Raw genomic sequence first — 25,671 nt, 5'->3', positions numbered from 1 at the left:
AGGTTGCTTTGGCCCTTTTCTTAAATAAAGGCCTAAACCTCTTCCTGCACTACCTACCCACTGATGCAGAAGTGTGCACTGAACAAATCCCTGGGTGAAGCTAGAAATTCCTTATCTGCCCCTACTGCACTAAACCCTGTGATTCTTCAAGTTTGTAACCCCATTTGTTTGAGTGCTAGGACTCATCTGAGCTAAAATGCATGAGCACCTAGCCTACCTGCCTCTTTTTAATAGATGTGGCCTCATCTTGAGCTCACTACTGTACCTCAATAATGAACATCTAAAACTTTGTGCTCCTGTCCCCTGTAGACGTTTTTGGATCTCCTGTTAACCATACCTTAATTTATTTCCTTCAACCATCTCTTTATCCAACACTTTACCCCCACCCCACCCCACTTCCATACCCACATCTTTTTTGCCTTGTTTTCAGTTGCTCTCTCAATGACAATTATGACACTGCTACTAACGCAAGGTTAGCGTATTATTATTATCAGAGAATAATGGAAATCATTTACCTCACCTGTCAACAGATACCAACAGTAACAGCACAAACAAATTATTTTCTGTTAGAACTGAAATGAATTAGAGCATGTATAAACAGAACCAACCTGATGTCCTTTTTGACCAGTGGCATGATGCCTCTTTAAACATTGATATTATATTTCCTTACCATGTAATTGTGGATTTTCCAACAACTTAAAGTAAACTGAAGGTGTGGATGACCAGATTCTACTCTACTACCCAGAGAGTATAACAATCTGGGTGTAACCACTGTAGTATACTTCCAACCATTATTTGCCAAACCAGCTGTCCAAACCTAAGCCAACGCTCTGTTTACCAATTTTTGGTCAAGTCAGTCTAAAATGAGTTGCACTTCATTGAAAATACTTGAAAAAGAAAACAACAATTATTTTTTGCAGGGGGGCAAACTTCCTGTACCCCAAACCAGCATAAGAGAGGGTAAGATGGTTCACACAGCCTACCTTGACCTTGCAAAAGCCTTCAACACAATACCCCACTCAGGCATCATAGACAAGCTCTCCAGCTTAAATATAAACCCCTATGTCATAAGATGGGTTGCAAACTAGCTCAAGGACAGAACCCACAAGGTCAGAACTGCTGGAGCCATGTCAGACTCTAAACCAGTCACAAGTGGCGTCTCACAGGGCTCGGTCCTGGGACCCCTCTTGTTTGGTATTTATTTTTCTAAGGTACAGGCAAACATGGGAGGATTGTGGCTGCCCAAGTTCGCAGATGACTGCAAACTGGGTGCCATAATTGATTCTCCAGCGGACACAAGCATCCTTCAAAAGGGTCTCATAGAAATGGAAAACTGGTGCCAGAGCCATGGCCTTAAACTAAACGCCAAAAAGTGTATAGTCATACCCTTTGGGAAAAACAAAGTGCCCACAAATTACCACATAGGTGGTAATCCATTAAGTACGGAAGAAGTAATTAGGGACCTAGGGACCCAAGTTGACAGTAACCTCTCGTTTGACACTCACATTGCCAAAGTGGTTAGAAAGACCTTCTATATTGCCCACTTTATCATGAAGGGATTCACATCTAGATCGGGAGAGGTCATTGTGCCCCTTTACTCTTCCCTCATCAGGCTCATAATTGAGTACAATGCCCCATTTGGGATGTACCTTACCCAACACCTGCAGCAATTGGAAAGACCCCAAAAGTACCTCACGAAGAGGATCAAGGGACTCAAACATATGCCATATGCTGCCCAGCTAAAGAAACTCCAGCTCTACTCAGTAGCATACCGCCTACTCAGAGGTGATCTATGCCTGACATACAAGGCCATGTCCAACTCGGAATTAATGGCCAAGCTCCACCTCAGAAAATCCAAATCCACCAGAGCTACGCGAGTGAGAGACTTGAACCTCAGCACAGAAATAAATAGGACATGCTGGAGGGACAGATTCATAACCCAGAGGCTCCCTTCACTCTGGAATAAAATCCCAGTCCATGTTAGGCAGAGCCACTCACTGACTCTCTTCAAGAGAAATCTTGACGAGCGGATGGGAGATCGTAAATTTACCCCGAGGGTCACTTCTGTGTCACTGTTAGACAGAGGTACAGTAAACTAAACCTTAAAATGGGCACAGTATACTCATTCCAAGGGGTGGCAAAATCCAAACACTCTGGCTAGGCTTATAAATGCCCTAGGGCAGATAGCCTAGTATGAACCTATGAACCTATATAAGTAATAGGGACTTTATTGATTTAGGGTGCAGGAAATGTGCCCCTTGCAAAAAAAAGAATGGTTATGTGTGTGTGTGTGTGTGTGTGTGTGTGTGTGTGTGTGTGTGTGTGTGTGTGTGTGTGTGTATATATATATATATATATATATATATATATATATATATATATATATATGTGTATATATCGTATACGTATTATGTATGTATGTGTATATAAATATATATGTGTGTGTGTGTGTGTGTGTGTGTGTGTAGTGTGTATATATATATATATATATATATATATATATATATATATATATATATACATATATATATATGAACCATACCCACTAAACCACTAAGTCAATAAACTGAAATTAAAAGAAATCAAAGTAACTTGTAAAAATTATAGTCAAAGTGTGGGATAACCTGTACCATCATTAGAACCCACTTTTCCCTTCTAGATCTGTTATTCTAGTATTCACGGCTGAAATCCAGCCTACTACTGGCATCTCTGAGCCATGACCCACTACCTTCACTGGAGAACAGTGAAAACAAAAACAGGTGCTTGTCAGAAGGCTTAATGATAACAGACTGTATGCTAAATGACTGACACTGAACTACTGAAAAGTACTTGAATGAAATTCACACAATACAGTTTTACATATGTTTGCAGTGGGTTATGTCCCCCTTCTTCTTCTCACTAATATATTCACATTACAGGGTCACGGAACCATAGAGGGAAAGAGAAAGAGTTGATTTTAAATAGACAGATTTTTTTTTTCATTTCTACAAGGTTCGTGCAACCTCTGAGCAAGCCTTTATTTGTAAGAGCATTGTGATATGTTAGTAACAGGGTGTAGTAGTGTTAAGGGAAGGCTTGACTTACTACAAAATGATGGGAATATATACAGTATTTTGCAAAATGTGTATTGTTTTAATTTTTCAGTCAAACTGATTTTTTTGGTCAAGGCATGCAACTTTTTGTTTTTCAGCCATCTGCTGTGACTCCTGAAAAATATATCTCAGTACCTCACCATAAAGATATATCCATTCTCTTCTGTACATCAGAAGCTTCTAGATTTCAAATCAGGATTTGCAGACTTCTCCCTTCAGTTCCCTTACCTTGACCTTCAAACCATGCAGCAGCCTACATATTGTTCCCCAACTTTTTAGTTAAGCATATCTCTCTTATAAATCCCCCTGAACTACTTGTCAACACAAAAGCATCATATGTGATTTCTGTGGCTGTATTTAATGCAAGCACAACTCATTTCTGTGTTAAATGCATTCTGAATTGTGTGTTGCAAATCATGTCTTCTCTGCAGACGTTTGCAATGCTGAAACAGCTTGGGTTGCCTCAGTGGCCTGTTGTTTTGTCATGTATCTCCAGACCTACAGTTTCCTAAGGCTATAGCCTCTCCTCTCTTGCCCCAACCACTGCTGCTCACTGACCTATTCTGTTTAGACCTACCTTACCAACTTGCCTGAGGTAGCATCATTAACTCTTCATCTGAAGCTTTGCTGTTCTCCTTACATGTCAGTTTTTTAACTAAATAACCCTGCCATTTTGGCACATTCATGTCATACCAGTTTCCTACCACCTGCAGAAGTGTAAACACATTCTGGTCTATGGGCAGAATACTGAAAAGTCATGTCCATCTACTGACAAGAGGTCAGTCTCTATAACATCTTTGACAATAACAAGTGACCCCTGTCAAATAAGGGTTTCATAAGAAGACATTTCTCCAGCTGACTGTTTCAGACTGGTCATGTAAAAACCAATGCTGCACACAGTAGGGGGGTTTGCTTTAAACACTTTGTTTGTTTTTTCAATCTCATAAATTTAGTTAAGATTGGGAGAAACTTTGCTATGCAGCAATAATAAAAAAGCCAAAACACAGCATTGTTTTATTCAAATTGTAACAATGTTCCTTTAAGAAAAACGTTATTTATTTGCTTTTTTGGATGTTTGTTAACTGGAAAAGTCCAAGGACCCTTTTTGGCCAAAACGGATGTCAAGCAGGCAGTAACAAAGTACAAACAACATACAGACAGATTACAATATAATGCTGACATATTACAAACATGGAAGCATATAAGTAAATAAATATACATTAACCCATAAGTGGGTCTGAAGAAAGATTGAGGGGGTTGGCATAATGGTTAAGGTCCTATCCTCATAGACACAATTTACAGGGTTTGATTCTCAACTTTGGGAAATTGGCTAGGCTTAAAATGTCCCACAATGTTTATTTTTTTTTTTATTTTATTTTACATTTGTTAACCAGGATAGTCCGACTGGATACATGTCCATTTTCAGCAGAGGCCCGGGTAGAAAAGCTCCACATTGCAAATAAGTAACACTTAAAAGTTGTGGTTACATAGAAATCTAAACATTAACAAATCACTGACAATTTATAATCAAGGTTACATTTAAATCAAGCAACATTGTAGGTTTATGGTATAAATATACAGAGATAATGCCAGTTACCCTAGTACTTAACTATGGAATAAATGCTAAATACAGAAAAATAACATTAAGTTCTTGTTAATGAAAGGACAAAGTATTTTAGTAAGTCTAATTTACTATAAGAAGTGAGAGTTATTTGTGTAAGGGTGTTATGGAGACAATATATAGGAGTTCTTGCTTTGCCCCTCTGTACCATCTTACACATGTATGCTAACCCTAACTCTACACTTTATGTTACTAAAAACGCTTTACCTAACAGTACCAGTACACAAAAGAACATAAAGGACATACAACACAAAACATGCATAATACTGACTCTATCCCCTTACCCTAACTTGCAAGCATTTGCATACTCACACCAACTACTATAACAGTCTTGCAGATCTTTACAACCACCACTTTTCCATTCAAACATTCATTTTCTGCACACTCCTGCTTACCTACACTATAGGAAACTACTCATTTGTGCATTTTCTCTTTTTTTTACACACACAAATTTTTTTTTTACAAAATATGTATTTTACTTTTGAGATGCATCCTCTCCAGCATATGTCTCTGTATATTCCCTGAGTCTATAGAGGACTAATCATGGCCACAGAACAAGGCAGACAGAGACTGAGGAATTTCAGTAATGCTGAAAAACACATTCTGGTTGCATGCCCTCTGGTAGCATGGCATCCAAGGGACCATGTGTGGTATTCCATACTGCAGGATATGAATATGGTGGGTTGAGATATCTGCAGAGTGGACTACTGTCTCTGCCACCTAAACAAAAAGATCAGCTATGCAAAGCAGCAGGTATGAAGACCGCAAGTGATAGATATACTACAGGTGATGGCCCACCAGAGTGACCAAGGCTTGTAATCATACAAACATGTCAAGCTTTTCAATGAGTCCACATAGGCTATATGTAAATAAGAAGGGCGAGAAAGGTTCTAAACTACTACCTGCATGCCAGAAAGGATGGTTGTTCACATGGAAGCGGCAGACTGTATAGCACAGGTAGGAGTATACCAGATTAAAACATGTTATAGCTACATTTCAGTCTACTAGTTACTACATTTGTTTCAAAAGAAAATGTAATACTTTTGCTTCAGTTGCATCTACATTAACAGGAATCTAAGTAATTTCTTCCTAGGTCATTTGCATCCATGATAATTACTTACTCACTTTTTTAAAGTTTCCTTATACAAATAATCAAGTTATTTTTGTGATCAATCCATGTACCCATGTCCTGCTAGTACAAGTGACAAATTTTGAGTCCCACTCATTAAAATGCTGGAATAAACAGCCATTCCATTTCACCTCTCATCTATCCTGAATTTTGCAGACATCCCTGATTTTGCCTCATATTTTTGCCCATTCCTCTTTAAAATATTTGATTTTGTGGCAAATTATTCAGGAATAGAATCAGTCAACAATCCCAGACATTAAAGTGTCATATCTCTTATTGCTCAGGAAATGGATGTTGTTGCAAAATATGTTGTTCTGTTAAGTTTTTAAGTGGATTAGAGCATTATTTAAAAACTATTCTTGATTTTGAGCTTTGTCTTTTCCATTATTTTTAGTTTTATCCATAATTCTTGAGTTAAGAAGTTGAGATTCGTACATTCTGTTGAGTGGAATGTCAGATCTTAAGATTAGAATGGATGAAATTCTGTATGACCCTGTTGTGTAAGGCAATTCGAAGGAGAACACAGAGAGATCAGTCAAACAGCTTGATTACTTCCTTTCTGCATGATTTATCAGCACGATTATGCAATTAGAAAAATGACCAATGGAATGTTGTAAACAAATGTTTATGTTTTTAAAGGTTTTGTAAATTTTATTTTTTATATTTTGAAAAGTTGGTAAAAAATGTCTGAGGTGGTAACAGGATGCCCAATTGGAAAAATGTGTGCTTTACTGGGAGATATTATTCGATGCTACTAGCCCCAGGGGATTAATGATAAGTTGTCTATAAACAGTGTTTTGAAGTTAAGGGCTGATAAAATATAAGTAGATGCCGTGGTGGTACGGCGGTAGCATTGTTACCTCACAGCAAGAGGTTCTCCCATTCGATTCTCGGCTTAGCTTGGGAGTGCCTTCTGTGTGGAGTCTGCATATCCTCCCCACGGTTGGGTAGCGTTCGAAAGATATGTGTGCCTTCGTTGAAGGTTGGGCGTCGAGCTGGCACCTCGGCATTTCGTAAAAAAAAATATTCTGCCAATCATTAGCGGACCAGAGTTCCGCTGTGGTGACCCCTTACTGGGAAAAAGCCGAAAGACAAACAACAGCAACAGTTTTTATTGTATAAGTATGATGAGCGTGGTGTTTATTGTAGTAGGGTTATTTTTAAAGTGGTTTGTGCCATTTAAGGCAATGAGTGTGGATATTTTGTATTTTAAATTGATTGTACAAGTTAAAGGAAGTGTGTATTTTGTATTATGATGAAGTTCTGTTGTTAACTGGAACAAAATCACTAAATGTTTTAAGTATTAAAAGCATTTCTCCGAAAAAAATGTGTTTTTACTTTTTATTGTTTTCGTTTTACACAAATCTTGGGAGTGTTTTCAGTAAAGCTGTTTTATGTTTGTTTTGTTTTTTGATTTATTTTTTTTCTTAAATAATGACCCATTCATTCTGTTTTGTACTATCTTTACTATATATATGTTTATGTTTAACGAACTCCTACTGGTGGTATAAGGCGCACATGAACTCATTAGTTTGGTTTCACAGTTTGCAAATTCTTCTGAAATGAAGCTGTTCCTGTGCAACTCTGTTTGCTCCCTCATCATGAAAGCTATGAAACCCTCTCTTTAGTCCTTGTGAGTGGCACATTTTTTCATCTTCCCAGCCCTTGCAACTTATTCTGCCCCTGCATTTTCTCCCTTCTTTTTCTGGCATCAGATAATGTCCTTATACCAGTTATTATCCTAAAACTATGCTTTAAAAGTTCAGTATTATATCAGAAAGCTGATTTAGCCTTACATTTACTCCTGTGTCTCTCAGATCTTATATAGTAATGATAAGGTGTAATATAACATAAATATCCAGTAACATAAACAATGAAGATATAAACTTTGGTATGGGTAATTTTTAGAATGGCTATCTATGTTAGAGTTACCTAACCAGATTTATGGTTTAAAGGAAATGTTTTAAAAGTAAAACTTGTATAGTAACACAGAATATAAGCTACATTAAAAGAGGTAAGTAAAACAGAAAAAAGGCTGTCTATGTAGTTTTCCAGGGAAATAATATGTCAATCAAGAGGATAGCATATAGACAGTAAAGCAATGAAATGGGAACTGTAAAAACAGGAATATGTGAACATATGGAATTATCAAGAAAACATCCATGGCCTAAAAGCAAATGCTGGAATGTTACAAATACCCCACATACTACTGCCACCATCAGGCCATCAGACCATTCTTCCTCTGGTCTCTAGCAATGGACATAAGCTCTGTGATGACTTATGGTGCACCTTATACAACACTTTCCAACCAATGCTGCTCTTATCTTAAAGTTGTATGTCCTCAGGTCTGACTTGAAACATTCATGTTCAAATTACCACATATTTGCCTGAGTTTGTAGCTGTCTCAAGACAGATGTTTTAACATTAGATCCCTTCTGCCTCCAGTGCACAGTTTCTACTACCATAACCTTGCTTAATCTGTATACCCTCCTGAACTGAACACAGCACTGCAGATTTAGGCTTTCTGGTACCCTTTACCACGGGACAATGCCAACTGAACACAGCACTGCAGATTTAGGCTTTCTGGTATCCTTTACCATGGGACAATGCCCTCATTTTCTCTGAATCCACTTCTCATCCCCAGCCTCATTCTCATCTTCATTTCTACCTAACCACCCCATCCACTGTATAATTTATGTTAAAGATAATTATTACCCCCGAATTATTTTCCTTTTTCCTTTCTTATTCTTTTAAAACCACTCTACCAAGACCACTATCTACATGAATACCATTTGCTAGATGCCTTTCTGAAAGCCAGCATCCTCTAGCCATGTTTACCACACTTACAAGTTTCTCTTGCCAGCTAAATCAAATGTGTTATCTGACATAGCTATGCTGGTTTTAACACTGAATCCTACAGCACCTTCTACTCTATGAATTTTTCACCTGAGAAATCCTTCTAGCCAATAAAATTCTGCCTCCACTTTCCATTTTCCCCCTTTTTGCGCCTATTCCCAATACCTTTTAATTTTCCTACCAAACTCTGTTGAGAGACTATTAGAAGTCTTGCTAAAGTCCACACATAGCATATTCATATGATTCCTACTCTACACCTTAGCTGTGATCCAATAATAAAAATGGATACAACTGAAAAGCTATGACTTCTACCTTCTCTGCCATGATGCTTTGCAAAATTTAAAAAGCCTTGTTTGGCACTCTGTGCCATCTTCTTCTCACTCCCAATTCCAGTATATGATCCAGTGATGTGCTCATGCTGATGGTGGGATATTTTAGCAATACATTTGCTGTTTATATTGTAGTAAGTTAAAAGCTCTCTGTATGTATTGTATTTACTAAGCAAACTCATTCACTTTCATGGTACAGATAATGTAAATATTGCCTAATTAATTACTTCTGAGTGGTATCAAGTTGCGTGAGTTTTACTGTATGCAATATATGTTGACTATGTCTGTTGGTTTGAATTCACCTGTCTTGCATACCTCAGTTCAGCACCTACTATATTGAAAGCAGGCATTATAATCTCATTTACAGTGGATTATAGCTTTTACCTTTTTGTTAACTGAACTTACTGTTAGCATAGCCTACAATATGCAAACGTACATTATAGCAAGTAGCTGCTAGATGTAAACAGCGCATTCTGTTTAAGTGTTTGATGTTATCTGCTGAATGCTTGATATGTTTTGACTGCAGCAATGTTTCATTCTGGCTTTTCCTTTGATATTGAGCACTCTGGCTGCGTTATTATTTAGTGTTATCAATTTGATCCATTTATCTCACATTCCCAGCTTATTTACAGTCTAACTCTACCTGTTTTCTAGCCTCCATGCTACTCTAATGCTGCCTTATATAATTGTTTGCTTTGTGCTTTTCAAATATTTTTTTCTTAGGTTCTAAGCTCGCTGTTCCCCTAAGCAACTTTTCAAGTATAAAGCTCCATGCCTGTACTCCAGTTGGTTAAATGGCTTCTCATTGAAACAGTATACTTGCGGCATACCTACTGCCTTCTGCAATTAATGTATGTTGTTATATTCAGAACCTTTAATGTAATTTAGCAATATCCCAAAATGATCTGCACATCACCAGACCCTGTGCTTCCCTTTCTTCCCCTTCTCACTAATCTCTGCTGCCATTCCCCAGCCGATATCAGATAGTGGTCTCTGTTGCATAGATAGTACATAAGAATTCTCATATTTGCTTAATTCCCTTTAGTGATTTACTGCAGTAGCAGTACCCTGTACCCTATATATGTAGGTTTTTTGTTCTGAATATTTTCGTCTTTCTGTTCCCTTATCTAGGTTTTTAGCTATATCCAAAAAGTAAACATCATACAGTTAAAAGTAAGCACAGTTTATAACCAAGTGTCTACCCTGTTCTTTTATTCTTACAAGTACATATTAACAATCACACAAAATTATACTGGCTTACTGATAGTTTTTGAAGTCTCTTGAACAGTGTCCAGGGCCTGACCTGCTCCATTCGCCCTTGCTCTACTCTGGCTCACTTCACTCCCCTATGCCCAATTCTCACCCACTCCCACCTCCCCTACATTTATACTAACCATAACCTCACCCCTCTCCCCATTGCTACTAATCAAAGATATCCTCCAATTAATATCACACAATACCCCATCTCTTTACTACTGCTGTACACCATCACCTTTCTTACCCCATATCCCACTATAAAAATCAATCTGACAGGCCCCTTTTTTCTTTCCCCTTCCACTGCCATTGCGTAATTACACAAAAATGGCTTACCTCTATTTTACCATTATCTGACTCTTCTCTTTTACATTAACTCTCTCCCTTCTAGCACTATACACAACACTTAATTCCTATATATGGAATTTAACCAAAACCTCCACCATCATCAGCCTAGAGAAACAAACCAAAAGCTACTCAGACATATCTGTTGACCTATTTAATGCAAGAACCCTTATATTTAAAAAATATAGACTCTTGCAAACTTATCTTGATTACAGCCTGACACTCCATTCAAAACCTAGATCTAAAATGAACCTATCTAGCCTTCTGCCTTTACTCTCCTTATTCTCTGCTTTACCCCAGAGTGGCGACATTCACCCAAACCCAGGCCCAACCACATCTTCCCTATCCCATAACTCATCACTCTCTAACACACTACTTTTAGTCACACTAAACATACGTAGCATCTGTAACAAAATAACTGACCTTCATGCGTGGCTATCACAACACATCCCCGACATACTTGCACTCACAGAAACATGGCTAAAATCTAGTATATCAGTTACTGAACTGCTGCCTCCAGGCTATAACATTTTAAGATCCAATAGGACACACAAAAAAGCAAGACTGGTAGCCTTAATCTATCATAACCCATATACAATAGTGCCCTACTCCAAACCCATCCCAAAATTTAGTAATCCAGAACTCCTCATAGCATCCCTAAAACTCAATTCAACTATGCAATTGTGTGTTGCAGTTTTGTACATCCCCCCTGGCCATGACATACCCATACAGAAGACAGTCTCCTGTGTATGTCACACACTATATCCAGTGAAACAAGAATCATGTGTGATGTCAACATCAGTTGGCAGAACCTAACCTCCAATTTCCCAATCAAAAGCATAAATCTTTTTGGCCTTACACAACTTATCATAACTCAAATAAGAAGCTCAAAAAATTAAAACCAAGGTTCCAGTCTCGACTTGATCTTAGTTACAGACTCTAAGATATATTCCAAGTCTGATACCCTCCCAGACAATTTAAGAGATCGTCTTCCTGCTTATATGTGCAGAACAACCACTCAGTCTCCCAAAAGCCATAATTACAAAACATCCTGTAATCTAACCATCTTCATCCAGGAACTCTTTAATAACATACTGAAGTCCCCAAACTGGTCAGTGATGAAAACTCTGCCCTAGATGTTGCAGTTAATTACTTCAACAAATTATTTTCAGATGCCCTTAACAATCTAGCTCCGCTTCGTGCAAAGAGAACTAAAATAAATCATGCACCTCGGCTAAAAATATCAACAAAAAATTACTAATAGACAGAGATAAGGTCTGGAAGGAAAGGGCAAAAGAACAGGAAAGACCAAAATTTACATAATGATAAATATTTACACAATCAGGCAAAAAAAAATGATAACAACTGACAAGAAAAAATACTTTACAAAAAAACTACTAAATCATAAAACTAACCCCAAAAAGTTCTGATCTACAGTCTTCTCTCTACTCTCCCCAGGATCCAAACAAAATCCCACTCCAACTACAGACAAACCGCCATCTTAAATCGCAGTCACACTTTATAGAAAGTATAACTGGCATAATAACTTCTCCTAGCAATCTGCCTAGTTCCAACTCTGCATCTATTTTCAACCCACCTTCCTCTCAAATACCACCAAAGCCAACTATGCATCCTTCTTCCTCATCCTAAAAACCCTTAACCACAGTTGCTGAAGCTCCAAGCTTCTCACTGCATCCTGTACCCATTAGTCAAATAAGCAACCTTCTACACAATATAAAACTCTGCTCTCTTTCTGCTGACAACCTCCCAGCTGAATACCTGAAACTTGCTGCAGACGCCATTGCCTACCCGGTCAGTATTCTCATTAACAGATCTATCACTGAATGCCACATTCCCTCCCTCTGGAAAAAATGTGATCATTGTCCCCTTACACAAAGGTGGAAAATCTATCCCTTCTCTCCAAAATCCTAGAAAAATGCGTACATAAACAACTCCTTGACTACCTTACCCATAACCTACTAACACCCATCCAGCATGGCTTCAGACCAGTACATATTGCAGCTATAGCATTAATATCCTTCATAGACATTATCAACAAAGCAAGAGACTCTGGCCAATTAACCTCAGCTCTTTTTCTTGATCTTTCAAAAGCCTTTCATACTGTCTCACATCCCAAACTCTTACAGGAGCTCTCCTGCCTTGGTTTTACTCAACATCCTCTGCTATGGTTTTCTAGCCAGTTGTCCTACAGACAACACAGCGTAAACTGGCAAGGCTGTCTTTCCCAGCACCTAACGAATAAAATAAGAGTGCCACAAGGTTCCATCATTGGACCACTCATATTTAGTACCTTTATAAATAACCTTCACACTGCCACATGTCAAAGTTCTCTAGTCCAACTCTCAGCTCTTCTTTCACCAGTACAGAACACCCAAGACTAATAACACAAACTGCATTTTCATCCATCGAGACCTGGCTCACTAATGCTAAATTATTACTCAGTCCCAACAAAAGTAAACTCCTTTATTTTTACGCCAAGAACTCTCTCAACTGAGTTTACGGTATTTTCCCTAAATAACATAGAAACTGAAGTGGTTCCGCAAACCAAGTTACTAGGAATCACAATCGATAGTCAACTTACTTTATACACAGTGCTATTAAAAAAACACATCACAAACTAGGAATGCTCTACCGGCACAAGCACTGTATGGACAAAACTACCAGGACTACCTTAGTCACTACCTACCTGCTACCCTCTTTACTTTTTGGCACCCCCAATTTAACCAATCTCCAGAAAACACTAAAAATAAGCTTGAATCCTGCTATAATAAAATCTCAAAATTTGCAATAGGCTTATCTTATTACAAATACCACTGCTCCACTCTCACCCACCTAAAATGGCTAGAACTTCCTCAACACCTAAACCACCTCCAACTAGCTATGGTGCATAAAATTATCTACAGTTCTGACATCTATTCTGCCTTAAACTCAACACTTCAAATTTACAAACCTGACAGTGCTTTTTGTTCATAAGATACACAGCTTCTATCTCTAACTAAACCTAATAAAACTGCTGGGCAATGCCTTTACTCCTCTTCTGTGGCAAAATCATGGAACAAACTTCCCTTTGATATCAGAACCACTCCAGTCTTTAGGACATTGAAATTTAGACTAAAAGACTTCTTATTCAGGTCATGTACTTGACATTGAATCAATCCAGGCTACTTCCCACCCTAGACCAACTACTTTACTCCTCTTCCCATCCTCCCTCCTATCTCCCTCCTCTGTATATACTGCAGATTATTATGCCCCACTTACATCCATCCTTAGATACCCTTCCTTTTTCTCCCAACACTCCACATCATCTACAACATCCCTATTTTCAGCTCCAGCTACACCTCTTCCACTTCTACTAACAGCTAATGATTTCTGCACTGACTTAATTATTCTGACCATTTATATAATTTTTCTTCATTTCTAATTTGTCTGTTCAGGTTATTTTTTCTAACCCAGTCAGACTTTCCTGATAACCAAATGTCAAATGAATTAATAAGCCTTGCTACCTACCATCAGTCACAGAAACAACATTCAGGAGCTCCATCAGTTTGTTATGCAGAATTTCTTCTACAGTATCCCTTGAAGCAGAAGTGACAAGACGGTTTTATGGGGTTTTTTTTCAGTCCACCCTTACATAATAAAACAACCATCCGAAATGTGCAGGCTTCCAGCATCAAACCAAATGCTAAGGAAAGACTCCAATACTCTGCCAGTGGTATACAGAGCAGCACCGTCACCCTCATCTAGACATTGCGAGTCTGAGTTTTCTTCGCCTTCTGAAGGCCCTCTTCCATCCTTCCATTTGCCCGCTGTAATATGACAGGTAAATCATTAATTCAATAATTCTGTCTCCACTGCAGCATTTCCTAACTTTGCTCCTTCCCCTTCAGTCAAGGTATTCCCTTGCTTTTACTTTCTAAGTTCTCAAATTTATCTGAAAATGTTATTTTGCTCAGCTTTCATTTTCTAGCCCTTTCCTTCTCTTTCGGTACCTTTTTCTACCAAATGAACTTTTTTGCCTCTCCTAGTACACACCTCCATAAGCCTGTCTCACTTACTGTCTCCAACATCTTAGCCCTCTGTTGTCCGTCTTCCTTTTATTCATACTCTGTCTTACATCTGTGTTTTTGTTGTTAGTCAAATTTGCTTGTTTCTTCTTAATCCCACTGTTTTTCTTCTCTTGATATATTATTTCAGTTCCTTCATCACTTCCTCAGTACATTTCCATACCTTTTCCATTTTTATCTCTTCTTGTCTCCCTTCTTCATTATCCTTCCCAGCCAGCTGAAATCCCCCTTCCTTTGTTCTTGCAGTATGTGTAGGTAACCATTCAAAGTTACAATGGCATAATCACTCTCAACCATCAACTAGCATTTCAACCTCGATCAACCCCTGTGCATTAGCTAGTCCTGGTCAAGAATATTGTCCTTCATGGTGAGATTTTGATCTAGAATCAAGGCCAGCTGTAGCCAAAGCTACTTCCCATTCCTAACTGTCGATCCAGGCCACATCCTTAATTCTGCTTTTGAGTCTAGGATTATGTTGTTTGTATACTTTATTTACTTTAGCTTCCCACCAGAGATACTGTACACCCCCCTCAAGCCTCAATACAAATATTAAACTCTTCCCTTCTTTTTTGTTATTATTACCAACCATTAAATTCTTCTGCAGTGGTTTGTTTCTAATCCTAAGTGTACAAAATACCACAATTCCTGCAACTATAAACATAAAGAAATGCCAAAGAAAGAAGACCTATGTTATATCTAGTATGTTGGACTGCTGCACCTGACTCCCATGTAGCTGTGTTATCCATGTACTTGGTCCGGTCCTTAAGGAACTATAACCCTTACAATACAAAAAGACAGCATGGAGACAATGGAAATAAAACTCAGCTACTGAAAACTTACACCTAAATTTTATTGAACTCAGGAATTTCAACTAATTCTACTAAAGTAATTGTCAAAAGAAAGAGATAAGAGGCCCTCTCATCCTCTCCTAAACACTTGTGGAAGACAATAAAAAACTAATAAGCCAGATCACAGGCACAAATCACATGGCCCTCAACATAGTTTCTCTGGAGAAAACAGCTATATTTACATCTTCCTACAGAAACGTCCTTGTAGAAACTTTTACCACTCTGGAGAACTACTTTCCTTCCCAATTTCCTGACCAGTAAACATTTAAAGATAACACCCACCCACAGCTCTGTGCTCTAACTGTTCACTACCCTGCATTCGACTTTAAACAGTTTATTGGTTTACTGTGAAAGAAATTTAAGCTCAGCTTTTTAAAGCTAAACAGTACTCTAGTGGAAACATTTAACAATTTAGCACCCTGCCTTCCTAAAAATGGCAGCATCTTCTATTGCCAAACCTCTTAATCATATCTATGGCTTCTTTACAACACCCTCAGCACTATCAATCCCATTACCCAAAGTAGGCGCACCTAAAGATTGCAACGATTATAAACCAATTTCTAAATGGAATGTATTAACTAAAATATTTAAAAAACGCTTATAACAAGCAGATAATTGACTGTATAAATAGCTATGACCTAATTTTTGACAAACAGCATGGTCTCAGTAAGGCCTTCAGTACTATATACTTTATACGGCCATCAACTCAATTTACTGCGTTATGAACAATAACTTACAAACTGCCAGTTTCTTTGTAGACTTAAAAAGATTTGAAACCATAAATCATATCCTTCTTTTCAACAAACTATACAAACTTACTTTGGGACTAAATACTATCCAGTCATTTAAAACAAATTAATGTTTATTATTACTGTTGAACCTCATTTTTTAACCTGGGCATTATTAAGTCTTTTCTTGATTTCCACATTCATCTGCTTTATACAGATTTTTATAAATTTTACAAAATCTCTCCAATACCTCTATATTATCCCCGGTTATTTTTCTTGTCATAGGCTCCCTGAATTTGGTGACAACCCTTTCTACTTTCTATTGCCTAAATCATTGTGCTAAAAGTTTTAGTGCTCTGGAGTTGTTGTCACAAAACATTTTGTTAACATCAGCCTTTCTAAACTCATGGATATCACCCAGGTACTCTTTTAGTTTCCTTTTAGCACTCTGCAGCTGTTCCTCTTCTTGCTCAGTGATATTCATAACAAATCATGCTAAAATCCTCCCAAATATAATGGCACCCATCAAAAATATATAAAAAGCCAGTTCAGTTTAGTTGATCACTTTTGTCCCAAACATATGAATAGGACTTCATCATATATTTGTGTGGGTCTATATATGTTTATGGGTGTACTTCAGCAGACAGAAAAAAAATGAATTGAAACTTACTTTACCGAGACAACATCACCAAACTTTCAATAAACTGAAACTTCACATTACCGCATTTTTTTTTAAAAGGGAATGGAAGCACTTGGGCAACATTCAATGTAAAAACACACCGCAGTATGTCAAACCCAACCAGGTGGGGCGCCCCACCTCCCCCCACCTCCAACTAAATATACCAACTTTGGGATAGTACTACAGTGGGGGAAAGGGCAAATGTCCCCATGTTGGCCAAGTGCCTCCATTCCATATAAAAAATGCGGCAATGTGAAGCTTCGATTTATTCAAAGTCTGGCGATGTCGTCTCGGTAAAGTAAGTTTCAATTAAGTGTAACTTCAGTCTAGCGAAGCAGACCCATATAGATAATACACACACACACACACACACACACACACACATATATATATATATATATATATATATATATATATATATATATATACGGATCTACCTGACTACATCAACAGTTCACAACACCGACAATGACTTCACCGACACCACATAATCGACAGTTCACAAACACGACACCTCATACACTCGACACATCATGACAACAAACAAAACAAATCCCCTGTCCAAAACCCACACACACAACACAAGCACACCAAAATCCTTACAAACCAACACTAACCCTTACATACACAACTATCTACAACCCTAACCGAAACCCTAACCCTAAGGTCCGTCACTATCGCACACTCACCTAACCCTGCTCCTAACCCTAACTCACTTATCCCACCCCTATCCCTACAGACCGTCAACATCGCACACTTACCTAACCCGCGCCCTAACCCTAACTCACTTATCCCACCCCTATCCCTACAGACCGTCAACATCGCACACTTACCTTACTCGCACCCTAACGGCCGTCACTCCCGCATACTTACACATCCTTTCCCCATCTCAGTGTTCTCAGCGTCGGTGTTTTCCTCCATCTGTCTTCTGACTTGTCGATCTTCTGAGTCGTTGTCGGTGTTGTGAACTGTCAATGTAGTCAGGTAGATCCATATATACATATATATACAGTTATATACTTATAGTTACACTTGCTATGGGGATGGCAAAGGTGTTACCAAATTGATAGATTTTGGTCAGTGTCATTTTGTGGAGTGGATGCAAACATTTGACAGCATTAATAGAACAATGATAATCCAAAGAGAAGCAGAGTGTTAGAAAATTCTGCTATTGTTGGTGGGTCTTAATGCAGAGAAAGCACTTGACAGAATCAGCTGGGACTTTATGAACAGGGCAATGGTTGCATTTGCTTTCCCAGACAGAATAAACAATAAGCTGTCAAGAAGGTAAATTAAAATTATTTGTATTGGAAGTAATTCCAAAGGACACAAGAGGAGGTCCATGGGAGACTTCTATTGAATACAAAGAACTACTGTGGCAACTATCCCTGGAAGCTACTAGATTTCCAGGTCTGAATGATGCAGTCTCTCTAGCTCCAGTAATTAGGAGGATATATGATGGATTAGAGGCTAGAATTAATTTGGAAGGGTTCCTCTCCATCACCAGCTGTGTTTGAACAGAAGAATAAGGCACAAGTGTCTTCCTTCCCCAAATGGAGCGATGATAAGTCAGCAAGCTAAGGAGAGTAGTAGTGCTGAAATTGAAATTATCCTCAAGTCTTGGTGAGTACCTTCATGAGGTGGATCCTGTTTTTCACAAAACCTCACCAAGACATCACTGATATATAGACTGTATTTTATAAAGTATATATCATGGACAGAAGTAGGTTAAAATTAAAAAAAGATAGCTGGGTGCACAAGACCCAGGATAAAAAAGTGCCCAATCCTGGTAGGTGCACTGGTGCCAGGACTGGAAAAAATGACGGTGTGTAATCCTCAAAATACGAAAACATTCCTACAGGCCTACCCCCCCCCCCCATTTTAGAAGGAAATAGCAGTCCACAAATATCACAAAAACTGATAGGCCAAAGAAGAGCCATAAAGACAATAGAGTAGACTATTGAGGATAAGAAAGAAATTATATATTGTTGCTAGATGCAAAAAGCCCAGAATTTCCAGATACAAGATATACAAAAAGATTAAGAGAGAAATTAGAGGATAAAAAATAATCTACAGTTGTATTAAGATGTTACCAATACATTTAACTCCATAAAATTGCAGAAGGAGTCTTTACTGGTCACATTATGGGTGCTGCGAAGAGCACTTTTGGCTGTCATCAAAGACTGAAACAATACTAATTTCATGAACTTTAATCGCACTTTGACTTAGGAATGGGATTCATTCCCATCATGGTAATAGAAACCCAAAAGACATGGAGAAATTAAAAATATATATTATAATGCAATATAACAAAAATAAACAGGATATATTACTGTGCAGCTAAATTAATAACAAATAAAATTCTACCACAAGAACAAAGGGTAGTAAGGGAAATGAGGGAAGAAATCCAACACCATTATGGAAGTATGAAATAGAGAAAACGATAATGCAATTAGAATAAAATATGGCACTGTTAGAAGAGTACAGAAGAGGAAACAGATCAACAAAAATACTCAGAAAGATAGATGTGATAAAAGCAATGCCCAGTATTATAACAGATCAGGATTTATCATGCACTATCGCAAATAATAAACTAAAAATATCAGCACAGGCAGAAAAACTTAGAAGATATACAAATAAATATAAAGGAAAAGTGCAAAATAAGCACGTTATTGATGATCCAAAAAAGTTTTAGAGAAATTGAAGAGCAAGGCAAGATGAACTGAAACACCACCAAAAAGAAAAAATAGCTACATTTTGGAGAAATATCTATGAAGATTCTATGGAATATAACAAAGATGCTGAATGGATAGAAGAAGTAAAATAATGAATAAGAAGTTTAAAGGTACAAGATATGAAATGGGATGAAATAACAGCCAGACAGATTGAAACAAAGTTAAGAAAAGCTTCTAAATGGAAACCCCCAGGCCAAGATGCAGCACCTAACTTCTGGTTAAAAGTATTAACATCTTTGCACAACGATTTAGCCAAGAGTAAGAACAATTTATGTGCACACCCCAAAAATACACCAACCTGGCTAACAACAGGAAAAACAATGCTTCTTCTTAAGAATGAACCTTCAAGCTACCCTAAATATTATAGGCCGATAACTTGCCTTCCGACGACATATACACTACACATGGGAATTGATGCTGACAGAGTTTATAGTCATTTAGAAGAAAACTCAATTATGGCAAAAGAACAAAAGGGCAATAAAAGAAAGCCATATGGAACAAAGGATCATTTGCTGCTAAATAAACTCAGAAGTTTCACTAACTACATCAACTTCCTCAAAAACAATGGACAACTAGTCTCTATTCCTTGATATGTCCAAAGCTTTTGATATGGTATCCCATCAACTACTACTCAACACTCTAGCCTCCTTCAACCTCAACTCTACAGTTCTCAAATGGTTCTTTAGTTACCTTACTAATCGATAACAGGAAACTAAATGGGATAATAAACTCTCCACACTCCTCCCAGTCTCCATTGGTGTTCCTCAGGATTCCATCCTTGGCCCTCTCCTTTTTATTATATTCACAATAGTCTAAACACTACCACTAAATATGCTTCTATTATTCAATATGCTGACAACACTGCTCTTATTTGCTCTGCTCCCACACCCCAAGGATTCCAAGATAAACTGCAAGTCATTTCTAGATATTGAAAATTACCTAAATGAACTTTAACTCATCCTAAACCCAAACAAAACAAAATTAATGTTCTTCTCCAACAGGAAATCCAAAGCAAAACCACTTCCTCTCTCCAGCCACTCCACTAATGGCACTAAAATAGAACCAGTTAACCAAACAAAAGTACTTGGTGTCATAATAGACAACAACCTAACATTCAATAAACACATATCCCTCACAATAAAGAAAGTTCACATCAGATTTGGTGTTCTATATAGGGACAAACCTTACCTTACTCAAAAAATGCCAGACTAGCACAGCCAGATCCCACATTCCTATCTACTCTTCTCTACTGTTCTTAACTTTTCACTAACCTGCGCAAGTCTGATTTACATCTACTTGATTCCTGCTCTCACAAAATAGCAAACTTTGCTGCTAATATACCCAACAGGACCCATCATTGCCTTGCTCTTCAAATATTACACTGGCTAGAATTTCTCGATCTGTTATTGCTCAATCAGCTCACCACTGCCCACTCTATTATCCACAAACCTGAAAACTGCCCCCCACTCTCCAACCTAGTGCAACTAAATACCAACCCCAGGACCCTTAGATCATCTGATAAACTTATACTCAAGGTTATAAAACTCCTTCAAAGTAGCCAAACAGTGGAACCTATTACTCCAGAATATCTTAAAAAACACAGATTGTCATAGCTTCAAAAAACTCCTAAAGGAATACCTTACTCAACAATGGTTATGCTCCTGACATGCTCCTGGCTAGTTTCTCATACCATTAAATGTTTCTTTCCTTCTATCTTCTCCTTGTCTTACTTCTACCAAATGAAAATACCACAGTGGTTAATATTAGTTATATATATAATGAGTTCCATATTACTGTCTGTAGTAAAGCTTAGGAAATGTAATGTTTTTCTGTTTTACATTCCCTTTTTGTAAATTGTGACTGTTGGCAACTGTCAAACTTTTTTGTGTATTGTTTGCAAGTCTTTTTAAAAAAAATTGTAATATTTTTTATACTGTTGTTATGGAGTTTCTCTGTTTAGGATTTTATGTAAGCTCAAGGAACACACTTATGCGATTAGAAAGTGCAAAGAGACTAATGCCTTAGCAAAACACATTCAGGAATTCCCTACGCACAGTTTCAAATTTATAGGCATTGAACAGGTTACACATGACGTTAGAGGTGGACCAACTCATCTTAGATTATTAGAGAGGGAATTACACTGGCAGATTAAGTTGGAAGCATATCACAGTCCTGGGTTGAATGAAGCTTGTTCCATCTCATGTGTCTTTGTTGAGCTTGAGGAGATGAGCATGGTGTTATTCCAACATATGCTAAAAAGATTTATTATATACATCATTGGTTCATTCTCACCTAATGAGTTAACATTTGCTATCCCCTTGGTTAAGACTATGCATTAAGGTTTTCTGTGTTATTAGATTCTGTAATTATATTTCATTAGCACTGAAAATGGTATTAGATTTTTTGAGTTGACATGAGTTTCTCAGGTTGACTCTTTTTACTTGTTTATAGGTGGGTAGTACCTCAAATATACTTGTAGCTATTGTATATTTCAAATTTTACACCAATTTTTATTATTATTTTTTACTCACATTAACGTGCATTTATTTATATATTTTTGGCACATTTTTAATATGTACTGTAGTTTGTTAGAAAAATGTACATGTTTTTAACCATATTCATATGGGTAACAAGTTTTTGCCTTTAAAATTCTTTACTGCAAATTCTTTTACTGCAATTAATTTAATTAGTTGCACTTGATTAATTCAATAAGTGATGTCACGTTATTTAAAGCAAATGTAATGTTACTCTATCATTTTCTGAAGAAGTTTGCCTAGGAAGGCATTAATTTGTCATACAAGTTGGGATTTTTTGCTTTGGCATGGATTCTACACTGATAGTGTTGGATTGTGGATATTTTAACTGTTTGGTTCACTCTACGGTTTCCCTTTTGTGTTATGGAGTTTCTCCCCGGGTCTCCACTGAAAATGGGCTACTTGTCCAGTCAGACTCTACCCAGTTAACAAATGTAAAATAAATAAATAAATAAAATAATGAGGAACTATAAAAAGGGAAAGAGTCTAAGTATGGCATGGATTGACTACAAAAAAGCATTTGACAGTATCCCGCATTCATGGATAAAAGTGTGCTTAAACATGTATAAGATACACCCTACAATCTACACTGATAAACTACATCACAGCAACCATGAAACAGTGGCAAACCACTTTACAGTTAAGCCATGATAAAGGACAAATAATTATTCCAGGAATTAAAATCCAAAGGGGTATATTCCAAGGTGACTCTCTGTCACCGTTGCTCTTTTGCCCTGCCCTTAACCCATTAAGCTGCTGCTTAACAGATTAGGTCATGGTTATAATTTCACTCCCAGAAAGCAACAAAGTGTAAAGACTTCTCATCTTTTTGTCAATTATTTATAACTGCATAGCTCATCAGTTAAGAAACTGAAAGCACAGCTGCAAGTAGTCAAAACTTTTTTAGACAATATCAGAATGTCATTTGGTCTTGATAAATGTGCAAAAGCAACCTTTAAAGCAGGTAAGCTGCAGCACCAAGAAAACATCAGTTTAGGACAAGAATGTGATATAGAGAAACTTGAGCAAGAGGGAGTGTATAAGTATTTGGGAATTGATAAAGGATCAACAATAAAACATGAACAAATGCAAATAAAACGTAGTAAGGAATATTTTAGAATACTTAAATTATTCCTGAAAATAGTGTTGACATCTAGGAACAAAATTCAAGCTATAAACCAATTTGCTCTTCCTGTCCTAATTTACAGTTTTGGAGTGACTGACTGGCCTCAAAGGATGTTGGATAGATTAGGAAAACAAGAAGGATGCTTCATGCTCATCAAATGATTTATAAAAATCCCTGCATACCAAGATTTTATATTCCCCATTCCGAAGGAGGTATGGGCCTCCTTGAAACTGATTACATGCATAGATCTGCAATCGTGGGACTGCATATATATCTGCTGACCCCACAAGACCAAAACATAGTGAAAGTTTTGAAACACGAGGAGAATAAATCTAAGATGACTTCCCTTCTTAGTCTTGCAGAAGCATATTGGCATCAAGCGGGAATGGAAGTCAAACTAGATGTAGATAAAAATCAGGTAGCAACTGAATGTGCCAAAAAAACAAAAGAAAGAATATAAGGTGAAGGATCAGATGAAAAGGCAAGAAATGTGGAAAATGCATAAATATAGTTGCAAGTATAGAAAACTTCTGGAAGAATCTCATGCTGATCAGGAAATAATGCAGGAATGGTTAAGGAGAGGCAAATTCAAACCAAGAGATGAAAGGTTATTATTGACAGCCCAAGATAGTGGGCTACATACACTTGGGTTTTCAAAGTCCATTGAACATGTGGGAGAAAATGAAAAATGTAGGTTTTATAAAACAGAATTGGAAACAGTTGCACACCTTGTTGCTGGTTGTGACATACTAATGACAGAAGGACTGTATACTGAAAGACATAATAATGTGGCAAGACTGTTGCACTGGGAATTGTGCAAACATAACACTGAAGTAGCTGAAAAACACTGGAAACATGAACCACAAAGCATCATAGAAAATGATAAAGTCTACATCCCATAGGATCACCAATTACCAACAATCCAAAAGATATATGTAAGAAAACCAGATATAGTGGCTCATGAAAAGAAGACAAAAGTAGCATTGATCATTGAAATTGCTACACCCAATGACTACATTGTCTTGCATACAGACAGACACAAAGTCATAAAATATCAGGATTTGCAGGCAGAAATGAGAGCAATGTGGAAGAAAGATACCCAGGCAGTTCCAATAGTAGTAGGAGCAACAGGTCTTATAAAAAAGAATCTGCAATCGTATTTAGATAGTTCGATTCCCAGCTAAAGCGTCTTCTGCGTGGAGACATGCGTGAATGGGCATACCTTCATTGAAGGTTGTGCATCAGGGCTGGTAACTCGGCACGTAAAAATCAACTACCAATCATTAGCGGAACAGAGTTCCGCTGTGGTGACCCCTAACTGGGAAAAAGCCGAAAGACACAAACAAACCAATATGTGTAACTCTGTATGAATTGCAGAAGGAGTCATTACTGGGCACATTGCGGGTGCTGCGAAGAGCACTACTGGCTGACATCAAAGATTGAAACAATACTAATTTCATGAACTTTAATCGTACTTTGACTTAGGAATGGGGTCCATTCCCGTCATGGTATTAGAAACCCAAAAGATTTGGAGAAATTAAAAAAGGAGTATTCTATTCATAAACCAGCAGGAAGTATTCTAAGAACTAAGTTAACACAGGAAAGGAGAAAGGAAATTTTGTCAGTAGGGATGACTGCAAGTTGAGGTTTACAAATAGGCAAGAAGTGGTTGGAATCTACTAGAGAAAACTGGTAAAGGAATCAATGTAATTGGTGAAAACAGCTAGAGAGGGAAAGGTAACAGAGTGGAATGAGGCCAAATGAAAGTTTGGACTACAGGTTAGAGACTGCCTTCATTACCAGAGATTGATATCAGAGTATAGGCAAATAGGAAGGACTACGGGAGTGCTAAGTTATAGACCAGCACTGGCAAAGATTTTAGTAGAGTCTAGAACAGAAACTTCCGTTAAAAAAAGGATAAAAGGATAAGTATAAGGATACATAGTGTATATAAAATATTGCATAACAGTTGAAAGGTCCCTATTGAGCTGAAATGAGGTGGGCGACCAGCCACACCTCTGAGATGAAATATCAGATGCCTACTAGAGGCTTCTGAGTTTCCCAAAAACCATAAGTTGGCTGCTTTCTTTTTTTTTTTTTTTTTTGCTTATTTATACTATTTACTGCACTTTTTATTGCCTGCCACCTACTTTAATACTGTATTTATATGCTGTGTGCTAAACTGCACTGTTGTACTGCAATTGTCTGTCTCACTGTGCCTGTTAAATTGTATTTTATTGCTGCATCTAGGTCTGTTTGTACTGGCTGTTTGTTCTGAGCAGATTTTCCAGGCCATCTTTGGTTGGAAAG

This window comes from Protopterus annectens, chromosome 1.part0 (genome assembly GCF_019279795.1).
Source record: "Protopterus annectens isolate FY-2018-M chromosome 1.part0, PAN1.0, whole genome shotgun sequence".
Taxonomy (NCBI): domain Eukaryota; kingdom Metazoa; phylum Chordata; order Ceratodontiformes; family Protopteridae; genus Protopterus; species Protopterus annectens.
This window is presented reverse-complemented; position numbering follows the sequence as displayed.